This window comes from Salvia splendens, chromosome 14 (assembly GCF_004379255.2).
Source record: "Salvia splendens isolate huo1 chromosome 14, SspV2, whole genome shotgun sequence".
NCBI classification, from domain to species: domain Eukaryota; kingdom Viridiplantae; phylum Streptophyta; class Magnoliopsida; order Lamiales; family Lamiaceae; genus Salvia; species Salvia splendens.
In genome coordinates, this window is record NC_056045.1 from 7,527,168 (window position 1) to 7,551,451 (window position 24,284).

The 24,284-nt window shown below is 39.7% G+C and overlaps 1 long non-coding RNA gene across 1 annotated transcript; it reads right to left on the bottom strand.

Annotated features, from left to right (window-relative positions):
* Positions 1 to 5,683: 5,683 nt before the first annotated feature.
* Positions 5,684 to 9,211, bottom strand: LOC121765724. Its single transcript, XR_006042857.1, has 2 exons — positions 8,705 to 9,211; positions 5,684 to 6,162 (listed from the first exon to the last, which is right to left on the bottom strand). It is a non-coding gene; the product is annotated as an uncharacterized LOC121765724 (long non-coding RNA).
* Between the last annotated feature and the right edge of the window lie 15,073 nt (positions 9,212 to 24,284).

The window sequence follows — 24,284 nt, forward strand, 5'->3', positions numbered from 1 at the left end:
GTCATTGCCGACTTATAGGAATATTAATTTTCACACGATAGAAAAATAGATAGAATTGACATGGAAACAACTAATGATGTTTGTTTCATCTGCTGGACTACAGTACCTAAAAAATTATTAACCAAAATTTCTACATAGCACTAAATAATAATCAACTCACATAAAATAATTTACACGAATATATGCTAAAACTACACACACCGAACTAATTGCTGCACTAATTGAGCTGGTTTTCTGCCGCGTTAAACATTTTAAGTAATTTCACATACTCCTCCGTCCACAAAAATAAACAAGGTTGTAAATAACACGAATTTTAATACGTAATTAGTCAAGTAAAAGAAAGGGAGAAAAAAATGGTGAAAATAGTGTTAGTGGATCGTGAGATCTACATTTAGAATGATGTTAAGGGATAGTATTTATTTAAGACTTTCCATATTTAGAATTGGTCTAATTTTGGTGGATATCCAAAAATGATAAAATTAACTATTTTTTGTGGATGGAAGGAGTATTTGAAAATGATTTCTTCCGTTCCCATTTATCTTATTTTATCATTTCAATATAACTTCTTCGGTCCACCATTAAATAATTTTTCTACTTATTCTTTTAAATTTCTTAAAATCCATGTCAATCACAGGACACTAATTGCACACTAAGAGAGTATATAATTCAAGTAGTATTTGATTTAAATATTTCTACACGAATTCAATGAATATTAATTAATTTTTGTTAACCACCCTATATAATAAAAGGGTGACACTTGACACTCACGTAATCTTGGAGTTGAGGCGCTAAATATCCGTTGAGAATGCACTTAGAGTATCCACATCCGTGCTCTTGCCAACGAGCACGGATATGGGCCCGGACTCACTTTTTCTGCCTACTCTTAGGCAAAAGCACAACACCCACATTCGTGCTCTTGCGCAAGGACGAGCACAAGGGTCCCAACATTCCATTATTCAATTTAAATAAAAATATTTCCACAAAATTAAAATACATTAAAAATAGCCAGAATAATATTACAAAATACATTAAAAATTAAAAATTACATAATTAAAATCCTAAAAAAAATTACATAATTAAAATCATAAAAAATAAAATTACATAATTAAACCCCTAATCAATAAAAAATACATAATTCAACTCCTAAAATAAAAAAAAACCACTACCCGTGGCCGAATTTCGCTCAAATGTGTTTGATTAGGTCTTCTTGTAGCTCAACGTGGGTTCGGGTATCGCGCATTGTGTGCCTTGTTTCGATCCTCTCACCCACCGTCGTATGCACATCACGGCGTGGGGGAGACCTCGTGCTTGAGCTTCCGGCTTCATACTCGTCGTAAAAGCTAGCCGCCCTCGGTCCTTCGTCGGCTATAATCATGTTATGTAAGATAATACATGTGTACATGATGTCGGTGATATTTTTCACGTACCACAGCCGAGACATGGCCTTCACAATATTGAATCGGGCTTGAAGGACCCCAAAAGCTCTTTCGACGTCTTTCCGCGCGGACTCTTGACGTTGCGCAAAAAAAACCCGTCTCGGGTCTTGCGGGTTGCTGAGCGTCTTCACGAAAGTCGACCACCTTGGGTAGATACCATCGGCGAGATAGTAACCCATGTGGTATACATTTCCGTTGACGGTGAAGTCGATTGCCGGTGCTACACCATTCAACACATCATTGAAGAGGGGTGAAGAATAGAGTCGTTGTTGGATCCGGCAACACCGAAATATGCATGCCAAATCCATAGGCGGTAGTCGGCGACCGCTTCAAGGATAAGTGTTGGGCCGCCGCCTTTGAGGCCGCTTAAGTGTTGCCCCCTCCAAGCAGTCGGACAATTCTTCCACCTCCAATGCATGCAGTCAATGCTGCCAAGCATACCAGGAAAGCCATGGACTGTTTCGTGAAGACGAAGCAACCGTTGGCAATCATCGGTGGTGGGTGCCCGAAGGAATTCATCACCGAAAGCTAAACGAACGCCCTCGCAAAAATTTTTAAGACAAAAGATTTCAGTGGACTCACCGACATGCAAATACTCGTCGAAGAGGTCGACCGTTTGCCCAGTAGCGAGTTGTCGGATGGCACACGTACACTTCTGCAACGACGAGAGACTTTGCCGACCGGCTGCATCTGGACCTGTTTGGAAACATGCGAAAACGGCGCCTAAAGTAATCTTCCGGAAACCGCGGCTGGTCGGAAAAATAGTCGGCAACGAGCCTTTCGTGGGCTCCCTCCCGGTCACGATGAATGTAGCAGCGAGTTAATCTAGTTGGTTGAGGAGGAGGGGCGGGGGCATTCGCTGCGACATATGCTTCATAAGCGACACGATGTTGTTCGTAGTATTCTTGTTCTTCGCGCTCCGCTTCCGCAATGAGATGGGTGAAATCTATTTGAGGTTTTGAGTGAGAGATGAAGGTGTAGATAAATTGTATGTAAAATATGAATGAGAGATGATTTGATGTGAAAAATGGATGATGAATGTGTTCATTTATAGATGATTTTGGAGAAAAAAATAAAAAATATTAAATAAATACAGAAAAAGGGCAAAAAACGGCCATTTTTTGGGAATTGTGAAAAAATATATATTTTTTGTATTATTTTTTATTTTTTAAAAAAAAATTAAAAAAATAATTTTCCAACGGATATGCCGTTGGCCAATCAGAACGCGTCACGTCGCCTGCTCGCTGGCACGGACGTGCTCGATGCATCGAGCAGCGTCGTGCCAGCAGCGCGACCGCAGCGGCGGACAGCGTCTCTGTGCCGCTGGCACGGACGGACGGACAAAAGCGTCCCTGCTCGCCAATGTGGATGCTCTTACGATTGATTCCACCAAAAATATTTCAATTAAGAAATAACCAGCGTCTAAATCAACATACCTGCAGTGAAAAATATTTGAAAATGACTCTTATTATACATCAACTAATAAAAATGACTAAAACATAAAATAGTCAACACAACTAGACAATATTGTCAAAAAAAAAGTTCATTTTCCTAACAAAAACTTTCACTAAGAGCATCAGCAATGGAGGAGGCGTCAAAACCGCGACGCCGATTTTTCGCCGACGCCGGTTCTGACGCCGAACCATTGCGACCTGCGTCGGCGAAATCGGCGTCAATTTCGGCATACCCATGCCGATTCGTGTGGTGACGCCGGTTCTAACGCCGATCCTCACGGCGCCATTGTAGGCCTTGGATCGGCGTCAGAATTTAAATTTTTTTTTAAAACACTATATATACGCGCTTTGGACGTCATTTTCATTCGCACCACTTGTCGAAGATGAAGGTGTACAACTGACTGATTGGGCCAATGACGATGATGAAGCCGGTCCAAGCCACGGCGTCGCCGCCGCCAACGTACGAGGTGGGGTACCTCACGATGAAGAAGCCCTCCTCCAAGCACATGCAGACATGCGTCAAACGGAGGCTCATATTCGACTCCAAAAGGATTTAATTGAAGAGTTGTGGGCGCGGTGGATTGGAAGACATTAGTCTTTATTTAAATTTATGTAATTTTTTTAAATGTATTTTTTTAAAATTATTGTACTTTTTGAAATTTTAATAGTATTATTCAATTTTCATGTATTTATCTCGTAAATTAAATTCCATATGTTGCTACAATTGTAAATTAAATTTATATAATTGTTATTAGTGATGTGGATAGGCTATGTGAGGACTATTTGATGTCCAGTTGCATGTCCAGATGATGTGGCAGGAGGATTTTAGTGCTGGATGATGTGGCAGTGGGAAGACTATGTGAGAGCTATGGGAGGTCCTAGACCATTGTGGATGCTCTAATATGAAAGGAAGCCAACTAAAAAACAGCAAGACGACGCCGGAATTTGAAAAACTTGCTTACCTATGTTAACGTAAACAAGAGTTACGAAGGAAATTGCAAGGAAATTTCCCCAGCATTAAACAAGACGCTGCTATCAAATAAAAAGTCCAAATTTGAAACTTCCCAGTAATTTCCCTTATATATTCTTTTCATGAATATGCCTATACAAGTGGCCAACTTCCACAGAAAGACTTGTACCAAATCATGTGCTAAGTCAAGATCCATGCAGCCAAATAGTGCCATCGATTAGGTTACCTTTTTCCAGCAACCCTATTCTCAATTCTCTTTAACTACATCAAATCACAACGCAGAATACACAGACTGTACTCCATTTCCCACCAAAGTCATTAACAAAGCCTAACTAGCATCTACATCTTTCTCCAATTCCTTTACTTTTGGAGTTAATGAGAACGGTTAATATTCAACGACTAATTTCCACATCGCTTCACTTTCTCATTCTCGCATTATACAAAGCAAAGCGTAAAAACGCATGCAATCAAGTAATGAACTACCCAACCGACGAATAGGAAAAATAATTCTCCATTCGATAATCATTCCACTGGGAACTCTCCAAGGAAGAAAAGATTCACCAACTAGAATAATATACCAAGAAAGGTTCAGCTAGTGTGCAACACAAGCAAGGGAGAACAAATCCACAGATCAATATCAAGGGGAGAAAGAAATACCAAAATCTACACATTCTATCTTGCACAAGTCTATAGACTAAGTTATTTAGTGGAGTATCAAATTAATGGATATACATCAAGCACCAGCATCCTTCCAAATGGATTATGAGTCAATAACCAACTGGATGCAACCAAATTTCCAAACATCTTACAGATAGACTATGTCAGTAACCAGATAGGTGCTACCCAATTTTCAAACGTCTCTTGGAAAAAAAACCAAGGAAATTAATCAGCAATATACATATATATTCTCAAACACTATTTTCAAACTCAAACATTAATACTTAACACTTGATACCTATATGCAGCCATCCATTTTACCTTCTCAACTGTCAAGACTATTTCATCAAATCCTAAACATTGTTCTTAAGAAGATCAGGCTAATGTTTCAATCATCACCATCAAACTTCTTTAAAACCATCTATTAGTTTATTGTGATAAGCTACTACTTTATTAATGTGCCAACTATTTTTGTCCAAACTCTCAACAACTTACATTCAGTATACAAAAAAACAAATAAAAATTCACCTTCCATGTTCCCCAGTAATCGATATACTTTGATGAAATGCATGAGATGGTTCTCATCAAGTATCCAAGTTGTATTCTAATTAATGCTCAAGTACTCAACATAAAACATGTATAGGTTATAGATTATTATGAAAGCATCTACAAATTCTCAGTAACAATACTACTCACTGAGTCAAGCACCAATCTGCTGCAATACCATTTTGTTAAAATAGTGTGCCCACACTACAGAGACTCAAAATGCATCAGAAAGTTTCTTCATTAAAGCCAGAACTCTGGACTAAGGGTATGAACGATGGCAATACTTTTAGAAATTGTCTAGATAAACGGGAAAATATATCCAGAGTAATATTCAAATAAATCAGACAATTTACTTGCTAGAAAACCATGGATAAGGTCATAGTTATAAATATCCCGCTCTTCATGTAATGAATTCTATTTTGTTTGTTAGACATCCCAATGAAGGTCCAATATTGTTAATCTAGCTTACAAAATTACTAAAACAAGCCAAATCCTAATTAAAGCAGATATAAGATCAACAACTATCGCTACTAGGTTTGATGGTTGAACCACCAAGGAGCAAAGATAACTAGTTTTACCAGCCCATCAGCAACATCTTATCTTACACTATGTCACAACAATTACAAAACAACAAAATATAATAACATTTCTGCCAAAAAGTAACCATCATGCTGAAGAAATGATAAACAATACATAATTAGGTTTTCTGATGCAAGGAAAAAAAAAGTCAAAATGATAAATACTTGTTTTAAACCGAAAGCTAAACTGAAGCTGACATACTGATGGCTCCACAAGTGTTTTCTATAAACTATAATGCATCTTATCTTGACTTATGTAGAGCTGAATTAAGATGCACCTAAATACAAGCCTATAGAGTACCAGATCTGCAGGGCTTGAACTCCACTTCAAACATTAAATTCGTCATCACCAATAGTAGTGATAAATGTGAGACTTGCATGAAAAAGAATCAACAGAAATCCCAGCTATACAAATAATGTTATTGTTTCACTAAAATATGACTTTGTGTTGAAGGTTATGTACTGGCCACTTCATGTATCTCCCAAATCCCAATAAACTGTCCATATGTCACTCTAAAGCCCTGCACTTTGGTGGCATACAATGATTCTACAGTAAAGATACAGAATATTTAACAATTATAGGACCATGCATATTGACAAGCCTAATATGAAACTGGTATATAGGTAATTAGCTCAAAATCTGGATATAGTGCAACCAGGTCTAAAACCTTAGTGAAAAATAAGAGATATTCTAGTTACACTGCAGGGAGAAAACCAAGATTATCAGCAGCTAGATGGAGAAGGATAAAAGCAACCTACTCAATAGTATAAGAAGATAATATTGGAAAACTAAGTTAGTTTGATGTACACTGTACAGACAACACTAAGTTATGCGAGAATCATGTATCATACACAAACAACAATTATTCCAGAGAAAATGCTTATGGATTGTGTGATCGTTTTAGGCATTATCTAATAAAGTAAACAGTAAAAGCCAAGCATGACACAAGGACTAGAAAGTATCATTGACAATATATCAGCATTATACATGAAATAGCCAAAATGAAGAGGTTAGTTAGATCAATGAAAAACCAAGTGGCGTGATAGGGATTAGTGACCAATAAACCGTGCATTAACCAAAAAACCAAGTGGTGCCATCTCAACTACAAACTAACACTTGAAGTATATGGCCATAAATTTCAGAAATCAGATGACAGATAAAGACATTGATAAGAAAGATGATTCTTCTCTCTCTTTCAAGATTTCAATGAATAAATTCAAAAGAGAAAAAAAGAAACAATATATTGCACATGTAACTAGAGGAAAAAGACATAGGTGAATAATTTTTGCAATTTCAGATTTTCATTACTATGAACTTGGATAACATTAAACATTGGAAATTATGTCAATATTTTATCTAAAACATTTCAGAAATCTAATTACAAGTTCATGATATCAGAAGCAAGAATCTTGAAGAAGATATAGACCTTTACTATAAGAGCTCTAAATAACAGGAGATTCCTGTTCTGTTTATATCAATGATATACATCTTCATAAGTCTGGAAGAATCATGCAAAGAAACAGACATTTGTTTCCAGAGAACTTTTAAATTGAACCATTAAACTAAGCAACTACCACGTAGCTAAGAATGTAACCCATTACAGGCATCTACTGTTCGCCCCAAGAAAGTAGTTGCAAGTTTTAGTTAGAAAACAAGCATTGACACTTTTGAAATTGTAATAAGCTGTTGAAAAAAAGGGTGGTAAATTGGTAATGGTGGATGCCAGCCCATAACGTGGAATCAAAATTGTAGACTACTAGAGCCATCAACTAATAATTCTAATAATCAATAGATAGCAATGAGGTCTCCTCCTCTCCTTCGAGCATAGTAAATAGAACAGGTTATATGGATGCATGTAAAGATGCAATTGATATTATTCAAACAACAATAAAGGTTCCTTTAAGCTCATTAGGGGCAGCAGTTTATTTGAATGCAAAAGCATGTTCATGCAACAATCTATGAACTTATAATAAGCATTCCTCAAACATGGTAAGTTGTATGTATTTATATCTGGGTCCATTTAATCTTTCGTGACCCATGATACTATTGTGAATCGTAACAAAGGTGAAAATGAAGGGTGTTGATATTTCCACATACCCATCTTACATTGCACAAGGAAAATACACAACCATTCAAAGGGTAGAAGAACATGAGTTTTTTAGCCTAATCTGGAAGCTTTATGTCTGTTCAACTACGACTGAATGGTTTCCATGAACTTAGAGATTTGTTACTCCACATTTTTAACAAGATAACTGGCTTCAACTAACCTTGGGGCAGTTCTTGATGACTCATTTTATACATATCCCACATGACAACAAATGATAGGCTCAAGAGATTACCTGGATTTTGCTCTTTAGCAAAGTCTAGTCTCTATTGTGTTAAAATACGAGGTCATTTGGCAATTTAAGCTGAAGAAGGAGATCTAAAAGAGGGTAGCTTCAAGTAAGATGAGAGCTAACCTTATTGATTTGATAGAACAGTGAACACTTACTAAAGTTGTATTTTCTAATATGTTAGAACTGTTTCCACATTCACCAGCCTTCCTTCTATGTTTTCTAGAACAATTGGCTTTAGTAGTCCAGCCAGCTTGATATCCAACAGACAAATAACCATGTCCTTCATTTCTAGAGTCATCATTCATCAACTAATTTTCAATTTATAATGTTGGGAGGTTAATAATATTCAATTCTTAACTAAGCCAAAAATCTCAAATTTAGTGGAATGTATCTTCGACGTCTTACATATGCAGAGTCTAGCTAGCCATTCTTTGAAGGCAGAGACAGTTAACCATAACATGAAGTACGTTAGTAAACACCCAGTCCATACGAACACCTAATTCGAAGTCATAAAGAAATGAAAGCACTAACGGCTATAAGAGCACAGTAGTAAATGCAGTACAATACAGCAATATATCAGATGCAGATTGCCAATAACAAACCACATAAAAAAATATCAAACTCTACTAATCATAACAGTTCCTAAAACATCAAACAAATGATCTGCACCTGCAAAATCAAAGTTTTTAGAAACATTTAAGACTTTAAAGACGGAATGAAGCTCACAGTTAGAGTTGCACCAACCCTGACGCTCCAGAAAATCTCAACTCTTACAAACCCGAGAAGTGCGCATCAGAGCCACAAAAACTGACACTAAAGTCTATATCAAATGCTTCTCATAATTGGAACCAATAAATCCTTAGTAACCTCGCCTAAATTCATGCCCCAAAATCCAACCCGTAACTATTTTCATCCGCAAAACATACCGTCGAAATCAACCTAGAAACATGATTCCAATCCACAATCGCATCTCGCCTTGGCAGCTGCGAAACAGGATTACATCTCAATCTCCTCCTCACACACGTCCCACTCCTTAAAATCCTGTTTAGAAAAATTAGTTTCCTGGAGGGGGGTTTGCATTTGGTAGAAGCCGAGATGGAGCACCCGATTTAGTCGCGGCAGTTTCTAAAGGCGAGGAGATATGGAGCTTTGATTGGTCCGGGGTGGGCGGGGAAAAGGGCTTAGGGTTACGCCGCCGGATCGATAGTTTTGGTGATGCATATGCTAGCTTGTGTGCCGTTGTTTTCAGTTACCAACTGCCCCAAGTTTTTGTTTGTTTGTAGAATCTACTGTACACGGATTAGGATTAGGATTAGGATTAGGATTAGGATTAGGATTAGGATTAGGATTAGGATTAGGATTAGGATTAGGATTAGGATTAGGATTAGGATTAGGATTAGGATTAGGACTAGGATAGCCAATTTTTAATCTCTCTGTCACCTTTCATTGTTTATAGCATCATAATCCAAAATCAAGACCAAATTTCTACTATTAGATTTCAAAATGAGTGGATGAATCATACGAATTTCAATAAATAGTAGATAAAATATCAACAAAAGGGTAAGATCGTCATTCTATTATCATATCATAATTTTCGTGTTTTTTTTATATCAATATAGTGTATTACAAATATCAACACAATGACATGAGTATTTTAACACAAATACACGAAAATATCAACACGGTTTTATTGAGATTTTACATGCATTATATTGAGACTTTACATGCATTATATTGAGACTTAATAATTATTTAAATTTTAAATACAATCTACTTGACATTATATCAACCATTAGATCTCATTATATCAACCATTAGATCTCCTAATCTAATAGTTAAAAATTGATCTTAATTTTATATTGCTAATTAGTTAGCAATTGAACACGTCTCTTACGTATTGTTATTGCATTGAAGGATAAAGTCTGGCATTACCAACTCAAAATAAATATTCTAATCTCTATATAATACGTATCCGTTAACTTAATATTTAAAACTTTTTTTTTTCATTTTCGTAAACTATTATACATTCACTCACCTTTTTTTCTTATATTTTTATAGGCAAATGAACATAAATTTAAAGACCGTGTCATCATAGACTCGAACTCAAGCATTACTACTCTATCACTAGATCAATTCACACGTACAAAGAGTATGATCAAGAATAGTATAATCACGAAGAAACGACCCGACATTTGTTGGGGAAAACTGGAATTACAAGAGATAAACAATACCGGACGTAATACAACCCAAGAAGGAAGAACTAAAAACTGAAAATTACAATGAATTCGAAACTGTAAACTGGAAATAAAACTTAGCCGAGTCGAGGAGGCCTTTTTTCGCAAGACGAGATACGCCCCGGTAGTGCTCTCGGTTTGGCGTGTCGTCCCCAAAGATAAAACGGCTACGTCTCTCGTGAAGCAGCACCGCAATCAACAGAGCTCCGACGAACTGGAAGAGGAGAGGGCAGAGCTTCGGAAGAAAGACTGTGCAGAGAGTATGATGCTTGTGTTCTAATTGTTCTCTTCTTGTTCTATATCCTAATGCAAGGAATGACTAGCCTATTTATAGGCATGGTCCACTGCGGGGGTCAACTCAGCCTTGATGGCTGTCATCATTGCTCATTATGGCGGGCCTGTAATCGCCGGCCATTACGAGTTTGAAAGCTGGAGTGGTCGACGTTGAATCTAGACGTTGTATACGTCCTAGTTCAACCGTCACATGTGGACTTCATGAAGCGACTTGATCAAGACACTGATCAAGCCATCGCTCAAAGTGCAGCAGACCGAGTTGATCAAGTTGTTGATCAAGGCGTAGCTTGTCAAGTTGATCAGGCTGCTGCCCAAAACTGAGGTGGTCCAAAACATTAAGTCTCGATCCAGGGACAAGCCTAAGAACCAAGCCCAAAGACCAATTGCCAAGATCCAAGTTCAAGACCAAGGGCACGGGCACGGGCACGGGCACGGGCACGGGCACGACTCGGCTCGGCGCGCGTGTGCGCGCGTGTGGGCTCTTTCACCCATCTTAGTCCATGATAATTACTAAGTGTAATTCGTCACTAAATAAATACACATTTAAATATGTGTCTCATCTCCTATGTGGGATAATTAACACTAGTTAATTACTCCCTACACTTTCAACTCATAGCTTTATCAAAAGCTACAATGTGACCAACTTTAATCCACTATTTCTCACTCACCGGGAATTGGATTTGAGAAAGTGGATATACTGCGGTCATCTACGCGGAACGTAGATCGATGCTATATCATTTAAATTTCCAAAATTAAATGTCTCGTCACATTTATTATTGGTCAAACTTCATTGACCGGACATCTTAAAATCAAGATTCCAACAATCCCCCACATGAGTGGAAATAGCCAAATGTATATGCATGCAGACACAAGCTCAACCCTCACGAGGTATATAAGCATAAGGATATGTAGTTTTTGGCTTTGAACCCTCCATAGTCGACACCATCGGATACACATGCGGCTTAGTAGCACGATGCCTTGAACTAATCCCCCACGTCGTGCACCGAGACAATGGTGTTGACGCTTAAACACCTCAACCTCATCCGTTCTCACGTTTTGTGTCCATTGCGGTCTTGGACACCACTTTGGATTCATAAGTGCGTTTTATGAAGTGACCACACTTCACACTTACATAGGTAATTCTTAATCAAGTACCTTGTCATACTCGGTCTCTTTGAGAACTCCATCTCTTTGAGATCCTTAAGAACCATTAAAAGTCATAGACTTAGCCTTACCACTTAGGCAGGTTTTTCAACACTCTATTGCTCTTTAGGGAATAGATATAGTTAGTGTTTCTCATGAACTCTCATAGCTTAGTTGTCCCTTTGAACCAAGTTCTTGGGATCTCCAGTCATCATGGTTGGGTTACCACTATGACAATTCTTTAGTTTGTGGATTTCAAACTCATTCCCTCCAGCAACTTATTCATTTGATCACGGTTTAACCCTTTGGTTAGCGGATCCGCTAGATTATCTATTGACTTCACATAGTCAATTGTAATCACCCCTGTTGTGATCAAATGTCTCACGGTGTTATGTCGTCGACGTATATGTCGAGACTTACCGTTATAGAAGCCATTGTTTGCCCTTTCAATAGCCGTTTGGCTATCGCAGTGGATCAGCACTGGTGGCACTGATTTAGACCAACATGGAATATCTTCAAGGAAGTTCATAAGCCACTCGGCTTCCTCACCAGCCTTATCTAAGGCAATGAACTCCGATTCCATTGTTGATCGGGATATGAATGTCTGTTTTGTGGATTTCCACGATACAACACCACCCCCAATAGTAAAGACGTATCCACTTGTTGAAAGTGAGTCTCTATTGTCGGATATCCAATTTGCATCATAGTACCCTTCAAGTACCGGGGGTACCTCGAGAAGTGTAGCCCATGATTTTGAGTATGTTTTAAATATCTCAAAACTCTCACAAGAGATTGCTCGTGTAACGACTCAACTTGTTCACAACACTAGCAATGTCAGGTCGAGTGAGTCAAGTACATAATGCACCCGATGACCCGTGCATACTCTTCTTGTGCAACGGGCACGCCTTTGTTCTTGCTCAAGTGAACGTCGAGTTCAATTGGAGTCTTAACCGGCGCGCCATCATAGGCTTTGAATTTATTCAATATCTTCTTAACATAATGTGATTGTGTTAAGATGATTCCATCAGACGTTCTTAGAATCTTCATTCCAAGAATTACATCGGCTAGACCCATGTCTTTCATGTCAAAGTTTCTCTTTAACATGACTTTTGTATCGTTAATTAGTTGAGTGTTGTTACCCAAGATTAACATATCATCAACGTATAGACACACTATAACATGACCGTTATTAGTGCTCTTGATGTAGACACATTTGTCGCACTCGTTGATTTTAAACCCATTTGATAACATCACATTATCAAACTTCAAGTTCCATTGCAATGGCGCTTATTTCAATCCATATAGAGATTTTACGAGCTTGCATACCTTTTTCTCTTGTCCAGGTACTACAAACCCTTCCGGTTGCTCCATATGGATTTCATCTTCTAGTTCACCATTTAGAAACGCGGTCTTTACATCCATTTGATGAATCTCTAGATTGTGCAATGCAACAATAGCGAGAAGCACTCAGATAGATGTAATCCTTGTTACAGGTGAATAGGTATCGAAGAAGTCATGTCCTTCCTTTTGTTTAAAACCCTTTACTACTAGTCGGGCTTTATACTTATCCACTGTTCCATCGGCCTTAAATTTCCTTTTAAGTACCCATTTATAACCTAGAGGTTTCGCACCTTCAGGTAGATCTACCAATACCCAAGTGTGGTTTAGCAAAATTGAATCAATTTCGCTTTGAACAACTTCTCTCCAATGTAGCCCGTCTAGGCCATCGAAGGCTACTTTTATAGATGTCGGTTCTTCATCTAACATAAAAGCAATGTAGTCAGGACCAAATATTTTTGGTGTTCTGACCCTACTACCACGTCTTAGTACTGTATCCTTTGGATCGGGTCTTGCACGCTTGCACGATTCAGGTTCCTCATCCACTGATTTAGGACTAGTGGTTTCATCCTCAATTCTTGTCTCAGAATTGGATGCTACGTTTTCCTTCCTTTTGCAAGGAAACGTATTTTCAAGAAATACCGCATTTCTTGACTCAATTGTTGTTCCCACGGTCACAGTCAGTATTTCAGACTTGTGGACAACAAATCGATATGCACTACTGTTAAGTGCATATCCAATGAAGATACAATCAACTGTTTTAGGTCCAATTGTAACTTCCTTGGGCGGAGGAACCATCACCTTCTCCAAACACCCCCACACTTTGAGGTATTTGTAGGATGACTTCCTTCTCTTCCACAACTCATAAGGAGTAACATCTTTTCCTTTGAGAGGAATTTTATTCAAGATATAGTTGGCTGTCAAAACAGCTTCTCTCACATGTTATGTGGTAATCCTGAAGTCAGAAGCAGTGTATTCATCATCTCTTTTAGAGTTCGATTTTTGCGTTCTGCAACACCATTATATTGTGGTGAATATGGTGCAGTCGTTTGATGGATTATACCACTTGCGTTGCATAACTCCTCAAACGGAGCTACATATTCGCCTCATCAATCGCTTCGAATCGTTTTGATTTTACGACCAAGTTGATTCTCAACTTCGTTCTTATAATTTTTGAACGCTTCTATTGCTTCATCTTTACTTCTTAAAAGATAAATGTAACAATACCTTATGAAATCATCTATGAAAGTGATAAAGTACTTTTTACCACCTCTAGTTTGCACCATCTTTAAATCACATACGTTCGTGTGAATTAATTCAAGGGGTTTAGTGTTTCTTTCAACTGAATGAAACGGTAACTTATCCATTTTGGCTTCAAGACAAATATCACATTTATCTTTACTATAAACTTCATTTGCCTTTAGTAAATCAAGATTTACTAATCTTTTAATGGCGTTTATATTTACATGTCCCAATCTACAATGCCACAAGTTTGAATACTCAATCAAGTAAGAGGAAGTAGACGCTTTGTTATTGATAGCCAAAGGCTTGGGACCATGGCGCGTGGCCACACTAAGCTTGAAAAGCCCATCGGTTACATAACCTTTTCCGAGGAATTTTCCAAACTTATACAAAACAAACCTATCAGATTCAAATACAAGTTTAAAACCCTTATTAACTATTATTAACTAGTATAGATCCAGAGACTAGGTTCTTTCGGATGTCGGAGACATGCAGCACATCCTTCAGCGTGACAGAGACGCCAGACGTCATTTAGAGGATCACATCTCCAGTTCCTTTGACTTCGGATGATGTTTGATTCCCCATGTTGATCTTCCTCCCATCAACAGGATTGTAAGTTGAAAACTTACTCCTATCGGCACAAACATGAGCAGTTGCTCCAGTGTCGATGTACCAGTTGCTCCAGTGTCGATGTACCAGCCTCCCTTGTTTTCAATCAAGTTGGCTTCTTCGGTGACCACAACGATGAGGTCATTTTCGTCCCAGTCTTTGAACTCTTTTTCAACGACGTGGACTGTCTGCTTCTTCTTCTTGCTGCGGCAATCTTTGGCAAAGTGGCCAGTTTTGCCACACTTGAAGCATTCGCCTTCAAATTTCTTTGCAGGTTGCTTTCCTTTCCCTTTTATCCTTTTGACTTGGACGAGGGCGTTTGTTGGAGGGACCGCCCCACCCCAACAGATTGGCTTTGGCTACAAAGGGGCCATGGCCTCTAGCCTTTTGGTCGTTTTTGCGCACGTCAGATTCAATGCGCAATTTCGCGATCATTTCTTCAAGGGTCATCTCCTTTCGCTTGTGTTTAAGGTAGCTCTTGAAGTCCTTCCAACTAGGTGGAAGCTTCTCAATTATCGTGCCAGAAGTAAAAGCTTCCGGCAAGTTCATCCCCTCGGTGGCGAGTTCGTGGATGATTATTTGAAACTCTTGTACTTGGTCTATCACTGGTCTTGAATCGACCATTTTGTAGTCCAAGTACTTAGCTATTACAAATTTCTTAGTACCAGAATCATTGCTACGGTACTTCTTCTCTAGGTTCTCCCACATTTGTTTAGATGTGGTTACATTAGAGTATACATTGTAGAGGCTATCATCTAGTGCACTTAAAATAAAGTTTTTACATAGATAATCCCTTTTGTGCCATGCATCGTAGTCGGAGAAGACCTCCAATCTAGTCTCTTGATCGCTTGGCCTGGGTGGCTTGCCTTCCTTGACGAAGTGCAGGACCCCCAATGTTGTCAAGTAGAACAACATTTTCTGTTGCCACCTCTTGAAGTCAGATCCTCCAAACTTGGAGGGCTTCTCAGAGGGCGGCATCATTCTCGGCATTAAAGGCACCGAGCTTGGTCCATGATATGAACCATTCAAGTTGACTCCACTTGAGTCAGCAACGTGGTTGGGCATTGAGCCCCCACCATTCATGTTGGGCATAGAGCCCGCCATGGTCGTACCAGCCCCGAAGGAACCAGCACCCGCGTGAGACCCGAAGGCCCCAGCATTTGTGTCAGACCCGAAGGCCCCAGCACTCGATCCATTAAAGGATCCGAAGGAACCACTAAAAGTGGAACCAACCGATCCACTCGAGGTGGATCCACTAGTGGGCCCAATGGGGTTAACAAACTCCCAAGGGGTTGTTGATGAAGATGGATAGCTCCCGGAATGGGCATCATCGTCGGAATCGACGATGTGTTGACCGGTGCAGTGGTCGACACGGTGGATGGAGTTGTTGCAGCAGCGGTGGTGGCAGCGACAGTGTTTGATTCAGTCGACATCTCCAGCAAAGGTTTTAAGTTTCGATAGTGATTAATTTCAGTTAAGGTCCGAATCCTTCAACGACAAGTATATCTCGTCTTGCGATTGTTGGGAAAAACTGGAATTACAAGAGATAAACAATACCAGGCGTAATACAACCCAAGAAGGAAGAACTAAAAACTGAAAATTACTATGAAATCGAAACTGTAAACTGGAAATAAAACTTAGCCGAGTTAAGGAGGCCTCTTTCCGCAAGACGAGATACGTCCAGGTAGTGCTCTCGGTTTGGCGTGTCGTCCCCAAAGATAAAATGGCTACGTCTCTCGTGAAGCAGCACCGCAATCAACAGAGCTCCGGCGAACTGGAAGAGGAGAGGGCAGAGCTTCGGAAGAAAGACTATGCAGAGAGTATGATGCTTGTGTTCTAATTTTTCTCTTCTTGTTCTATATCCTAATGCAAGGAATGACTAGCCTATTTATATGCTTGGTCCACTGCGGGGGTCAACTCAACCTTGATGGTTGTCATCATGGCTCATTATGGCGGGCCTGTAACAGCCGGCCGTTACGAGTTTGAAAGCTGGAGTGGTCGACGTTGAATCTAGACACTGATTAAGCCATCGCTCAAAGCGCAGCAGGCCGAGTTGATCAGGCTGCTGATCAAGGTGTAGCTTGTCAAGTTGATCAGGCTGCTGCCCAAAACTGAGGTGGTCCAAAACATTAAGTCTGGATCCAGGGACAAGCCTTAAAACCAAGCCCAAAGACCACCCAAAGAACAATTGCCAAGATCCAAGACCAAGGGCAAGGGCAAGGGCAAGGGTACGGGCTCGGGCTCGGGCACGGGCGCGGGTGCGGGTGCGGGTGCGGGCGCTGGCAGGGCACGGCTCGGCTCGGCGCGCGTGTGGGTTCTTTCACCCATCTTAGTCCACGATAATTACTAAGTGTAATTAGTCACTTAATAAATACACATTTAAAGATGTGTCTCATCTCCTATGTAGGATAATTAACACTAGTTAATTACTCCCTACACTTTCAACTCATAGGTTTATCAAAAGCTACAATGTGACCAACTTTAATCCACTATTTCTCACTCACCGGGAATCGGATTTGAGAAAGTGAATATACTACGGTCATCTACGCGGAACGTAGATCGATGCTATATCATTTAATTCTCCAAAATTAAATGTCTCATCACATTTATTATTGGTCAAACTTCATTGACCGGACATCTTAAAATCAAGATTTAAACAATATTTCCTAAAATAATAAATTAAATAAAAGAGAAATACATGTGATTTGAATATGTAATTTACATGTATCCCCTATAATTAATATTGTAGTTGGAAACATTCACCAGGTAATAATCCCTTGTACTTCTCGTAATCTTGGCAGTAATCATACACCTAAGATTTATTTTTAATCAACTCCATTTGGTTCTGATCATCAAGCCCGAGTTCGGAGGTTGTACCTGTCGCAGCAGCTGCCGTACAATTAGCGATGCTCATGCTTCCTTGGAATTTGCACGCACGCGCCCTAAATCTACGCAGCTTGGTGATGAAGGGCGCTTTGCTCCAATTGATCGATTGGACAACTGGCCCAATTTTTTTATTCGATCGGTTGGACCACTGACCCAAATTTTAAGCCCAAATATACTGTTGGGTCAGTCATTTTTTCGATTTCAGCCAAGATATACTGCTAGATCAGTTAAATTTGACCCACAGTCGGCGACCCGCTCTGATACCATGTTAGAGCTTGATTGGGAAAAAATATTCTTATTCATTACATTATGAACATAGAGGCTACAATATTATATAGGCTAAGATATTCTATAAATAAGGTAAACATAAATTATAATAATTACTATGCTATATTTATGGCACAATATTCTCCCTTATAATTCTCTTGATTTACTGTGATCTCGTGTGATCTTCGTGTGATCTTATAACACTCCCCCTCAAGCTAGGTAGTGAGATTCTCAATACTTAGCTTGCACAGTACTTCGTGGAACGACTTCGAGTTCATCGTCTTTGTCAAAATATATGTCAGTTGATCTTCAGACTTAACATAAGGCATTTCTACTACTTTGGCTTCAATGTTCTCTTTGATGAAGTGTCTATCTACCTCCACATGTTTGGTTCTGTCATGTTGTACCGGGTTTTCGGAGATACTTATGGCCGCCTTATTGTCACAAAACAATCTGCAAGAAAGAGCCGGTTGGAGATCCAATTCTGTCATCAACTTTCGTAACTATAATATCTCTGTCAGTCCACTCTTGATTCCTCTGAACTCTGCCTCTGCGCTAGATAGAGCTACTACCTTCTGCTTCTTACTCCTTCATGTTACGAGGTTCCTCCCCACAAAGGTAAAGTACCCGACAGTGAATTTTTGGTCATTTGGGTTCCCTGCCCAATCTGCGTCAGTGAAGCCATGTATCTCCATGTGTCCATGTTTTGCAAACATAAGTCCGTGTTCCGCCGTTCCCTTCAAATATCGGACAATCCTCAAGACTACTTCCCAATGTTCCTCTTGAGGTGCATGCATGAATTGGCTTACCACTCCCACTGCATATGCAATATCTGGCCTCGTATGAGATAGATAGATGAGCTTTCTCACTAGTCGTTGGTATCTCCCCCTGTCGGTTTGTCTTTCCCCTTCCCTTATCTGTAGTCTGTGATTTTGCACCATCGGGGTATCTGCGGGTTTGCAGTCGACCATCCCAACTTCTGCCAATAGATCGAGTACAGATTTTTTCTGATTTATAAAAATCCCCTTTCTTGACCTTAGCACCTCAATTCCCAAGAAATATTTGAGAAGACCGAGATCCTTCATCTCAAATTCATGAAACAGATTCTTCCTCAGTTCGGTTATCTCTTTCTCATCATCTCCGGTAATGATCATGTCATCCACGTATATAATCAAACACGTGATCTTGTCGTTCTTCTTCTTGATGAACAATGTATGGTCTGAATTACTCTGCTCGTAGTCGTACTTCTTCATCACTTCTGTAAACCTACCAAACCATGCCCTTGGGGATTGCTTTAACCCATATAATGTCTTCTTTAGTTGGCACACTTCCCCATCTAGAAAATCTCCGTAGAAACTAGGTGGAGGTTCCATGTACACGGGTTTTGGCAATTCCCAATGGAGAAATGCATTGGTCACATCAAACTGATGAAGTGGTCATTCATTATTAGCGGCAACTGAGAATAGTACTCTGACATTGTTGATTTTTTCCACTGGTGAGAAAGTCTCATCATAATCTACACCATGAGTCTGGGTATATCATTTCGCCACGAGGCGAGCTTTGTACCTGTCGATAGTACCATCCGGTTTCCTCTTTATCGTGAATACACATCTGCATCCTACTGTCTTTACTCCTTCAGGTAGCTTGCTCCGTACCCATGTACTGTTTTTCATCAACGCCTTCATTTCAACCATCATTGCGTCCTTCCACCGTTTATGTTTCATTGTCTCTTCGGTCGTCTGTGGGATTTCTTTTTCTTCATACAGCGCAGCCTCAAACGCTCGAGCCATTTTGGTCAGATTCCCTTGCACGAAGTTTGCCACGGCATAGCGACTCTTTTTCCAATCTTCTCTGGGGAGTATCGTTTCGGTGGAACTCCCCTTGTACTTCGACAAGGGAACACGTATCTTCCTGTGTCTCCATCAACTGTATTGTCTTGAGCCTCTGTTTCAGTAGGGTCAGTGGTAACTGGAATCTCAATTGTACTCGGTTCAGATATTACCTCGAATATCGTCAGAGAAGGATCGCTGGGGCTTGGTTGAGACCTGCTCGGCGGAAGTGACAACTGGATCTGTTGGTTCCTCAATCGAGGAGCTTGGAACTGGCACAACCCAACTTAGATAGTCTATGGTACTATCTGGATCGCTCTCCCCTAACTACTAAGGTGGGTGTGGTAGAAGAATTCGGTTTCCAAGAAATTGCAGTTCATGGTGGTAATGATTTTTTTGGTGTTGGGATCATAGCATCTGTACCCCTTTTGGTTCACCTCATATCCCACAAAAACACATTTTATTGCACACATGGAGAGTTTCGTTCTTTCATGTTTAGGTATGTGAGCGTAAACGGTACACCCAAAGACTTTAGGGGAGAGGCTGAGGTAGTCGGGGATTTGGGCTTGTTTAGACAGGATATCGAGGTGGGGTTTTCATTTTCAGGATTTTGGTCGGAAGGCGATTGATTAGATAGATAGATGTAGCGACGGCTTCGGGCCAACAAAGTTTGGGGACCTTGGATTCAATCATAAGGGCTCGGGTAATCTCTAGAATCACTCTATTTTCCCTTTCTGCTACCCCATTCTGTTCGGGTGTATAGGCACAAGAAGTTTGGTGAATGATCCCATTATCTTTACAAAACTGGGTCATCGCACTATTAACAAATTCCCTCACATTGTCTGATCTAAGGGTTTTTATGGTGGTGTGGAATTGTGTTTGAATTAGTTTGAAAAAGGATGCAAATCTATCAAAGACATCTGATTTGTGTTTTGAAAAAATAAATCCATGTCATCCTAGTCCAGTCATCCACAAAAATCACACAATATCGAAAGCCATTTCCACCAACAATAGGCGTTGGGCCCCAAACATCAGAGTGTACTAGAGAAAACATAGACTGCATACGAGTGTTTGTAGGTTTAAAATTCTGTCTGTGGCTCTTGGCCAAAGCACAAGTTTCACAAGAAAAATCAGAAGAAATAGAGGTTCGAGTAAAGCAATTTAAAGTAACCAGGAGATGGGTGTCTTAGTCTTCGGTGCCAGAGCCAAGTTTCCTGTTTTGTGGATCCGTGAGCTAACATCACACTTCCATGTTGAGCTATCTCGTCCACGTAATAGAGCCCTTGCTTCTCAGTGCCACGCCCAAGAATCCTTCTTGTCTGAATATCCTGCAGAATACAAAAATCAGGGTGCATTAGGAGTGTGCAATTCAACTCCTTCTTCACATGACTTATCGACATCAATATTTGAGATAGTGTAGGGACATAGAGACAGTTCCTATGTCGGAGTGTGGGTGATATTTCAATCGTGCTAGAACCCACAACAGTAATTAATTCCCTATTCGCAGTTCGAATATACGATCTATCAGCATCTTCACTATAATCAATAAAATCATTTTTATCCGGAGTCATTGTATCAGTTGCCCCAAAATCAAATATCCAACCTTTCGATTTCTTTTCAGTGATGTCATAAATATGAAATGCAGCGGTATTTTGACACAAAATTGGGGTAGTTTTCGGAATTTTTAGCAACTGGGGGTCCCTTTTTAATTTTCCGGAAGTACGGGGTTTTATATAGAAGTGGATGGGGTTCTTTTTTTGTATTTTCCAAACTTGAGTGGGGGGAACTTATAATCTGCATAATTGAATTTAGGGTTTGGATATAATCCAAACCCTTTATTTCCTTTGACGCCGCCTCCTCCGATTTCCGTCCACTCAGCAAAATTTCCGGCACCCTTCACATTGCCGTCGGCCGATGGAGACTCCTGTCGCACCCCGGTTCCGACTCCGGTTAATTCCCCATGATTCCCGGCCTCCATTCACCGCGGGACCCCTTCTCTGTTTACGCCGATGGCGATTTTCGCCTGGGCCGGGAAATTGTTTGCCTTCTGTCGTTCCTCCCACCAATCCGGGTATCCGATCCGTTTGAAGCAATTTTCCCAAGTATGCTTCTGCCTTCCGCAATGGGAGCACCATAATTTCGAGGTGTCGACCCTGTTTCCCGGCCGACTGGTGGCCGCGGGTCGTGACGGTGGCACGCTGTTTCGGTGCGGCGGTCGTTGGTTCTGTACGACAAACCCTTGTCTGATTCCTCCGCCAAATGATGATTCTGTTCCACCGTTGGCTTCGTCGGTGGGTGAGGATGATGTCGGTGGTATGATTCTCCGTCAAGCCGCCTTCGTCTTTACCCATCCATACGCCGCCTCCACTGATGGCTTCGGTTCTTCCTTTAGAATCTCCCTTCGGATTGAATCGTATTCCTGATTTAGTCCGGTCAGGAATTTGATGAGCCATTTGGAGTTTGAGTAGTTCCGAAATTGGCCGATCCCCTTATCGCAACAGCTAATCGGTTGTTTCTGACTCCGATCTATATTGATCCACAATCCGTGAATCTTTCTGTAGTATGTTTCTAGATCCATGTTTCCTTGTTTGATGTTGATTGCGTTCTCTTCCAGGTCGTAAATCAGGTACCGGTCTGCCTTGCTTTCGAACGTTACTGCGAGGTTCTCCCATAAGGCCTTTTAGGTCTGGTGATGGGAAAAATCCGCGATGATTTCGTTTTCAATATTGTCGTCGACGATCCACGAGAACACTACAAGGTAGTTCTCTTCCCATTCATCGTATCCCTTGCTCCCTGGTTCTGGGGATCGTTTTTGATATGGGAGTAGGCCCCCCTTCCTCCGATCTTCACCTTGATCAACCGTGCCCACAATGGGTAATTCCTACCATTCAATTTGAATGGTTCTGTAATGCTCTTGTTGTTCCTGAGGCTTATTGCCTGTTCCACCTCCTTCGTATCTTCTGTGCCTGACATGTTTTGGTGTAGGTTCTGGATTCGTTGGATCGATTTTGGTCAAAAAAAGGGTCGAGAAATAGGTATTATCGGCTGTGATGCTATTTTTCTGAGCCATGATCGTTCTGCTCTGATGCCATGATAAAAATCGACGTGGGACAGTTATATGTTATTTTTCTAGTTTCAATTGTCAATAATGTCACTTCAATTTACAACTATTGCTATATGGTTTATGGCTTCCAATTTGTAGATAAAAAAGATCCAAAATTGAATTGATGCATTCAACCTTTAAAATAGTGAGTAGAACTGTAGAGAGACAATAATGTGTAATTATGGTTGCAGTCACGGTTTTCTCTACGATCGGAGGTACAAGCTATAAATATAGTTATAATCAGAATATTAAACTATTTATAAGTTTCATATTTTAAATTTTCATATAGATATTTTTTGGATGATTTTAGAATTATATTATTAAATTATTATAAAATAGAAATTCTAAAGTATAATGCCCCCGTTCCACGTTACTCGAGGTGTTTCTTTTCGGCACTAGATTTATGAAAGTTGTATTTAGTGAGTTAAATAAAGTAAATAAAATAGAGGAAAGAATAAAGTAAGAGAGAAAAGAATAAGTAAAGTAAAAGAAAGAATAAAGTAGATATGATTAGATGTTTTATTTTTAGCCAAAAAGAGAAATGACTTTAGTAACTTGAGACAATTCAAAATTAAATACGACTCAAATAACATGGGACAAAGGGAGTAATAAACTAAAATAAAATTTGGAGATAAATTAAAATTATGGTAACGGTAGAGGAGAGCCAATTATAATACAGTATATGATTCATAGTTGTTGATTTTATTTGTGTTTGGACTGGGTTGGTCTTAAGCCAGGGCTGGGCTTGAATAACACTCTAATTGGAGCGTACTTCAATTAATTGAGACGATGAAGTGTAGCTTAGTTGATAAGATATTTCTCATCTAACGATAGATCGGGGGTTTGATGGGGAACCATTATTGATCCTCTTAAAAAAAATGAAATACTTCAAACTAATTGAATCAATCCAAGTGACCAGCCGGTCCTTTGCTGATCCATACCGTATAACAATAACAATATAACATAGTTGAAAACTCATAACTACAAACAGATTCCCTTGAAATAATAACAAAGTGTCAAAATGATTCAATACAACTTCTAATATTGTGGGAAGCAAATTCATCATGTTTGTAACCAATTCCTGCACAATTGCACATCATTATTTGGTAAAGCTAATATTCAACAGTTGATAAATCAAAGATGCTAATATCGAGTTGCTTGATTAATCTAGAAAAAAGAAATTGCGCATGCGTATGGAATGTGATAGGCGCAATAAGCAAAAAAACATTAACAAAAATCACAATAGAGAAATTGGCGGCAAACAGAGAAAGAGACGTTTTTTTATGAACAACAATGTGACAAATCAAAACAACATTAGAATCCATCCCAACGAGCTATCGAACATTATTAGTATTATTTAG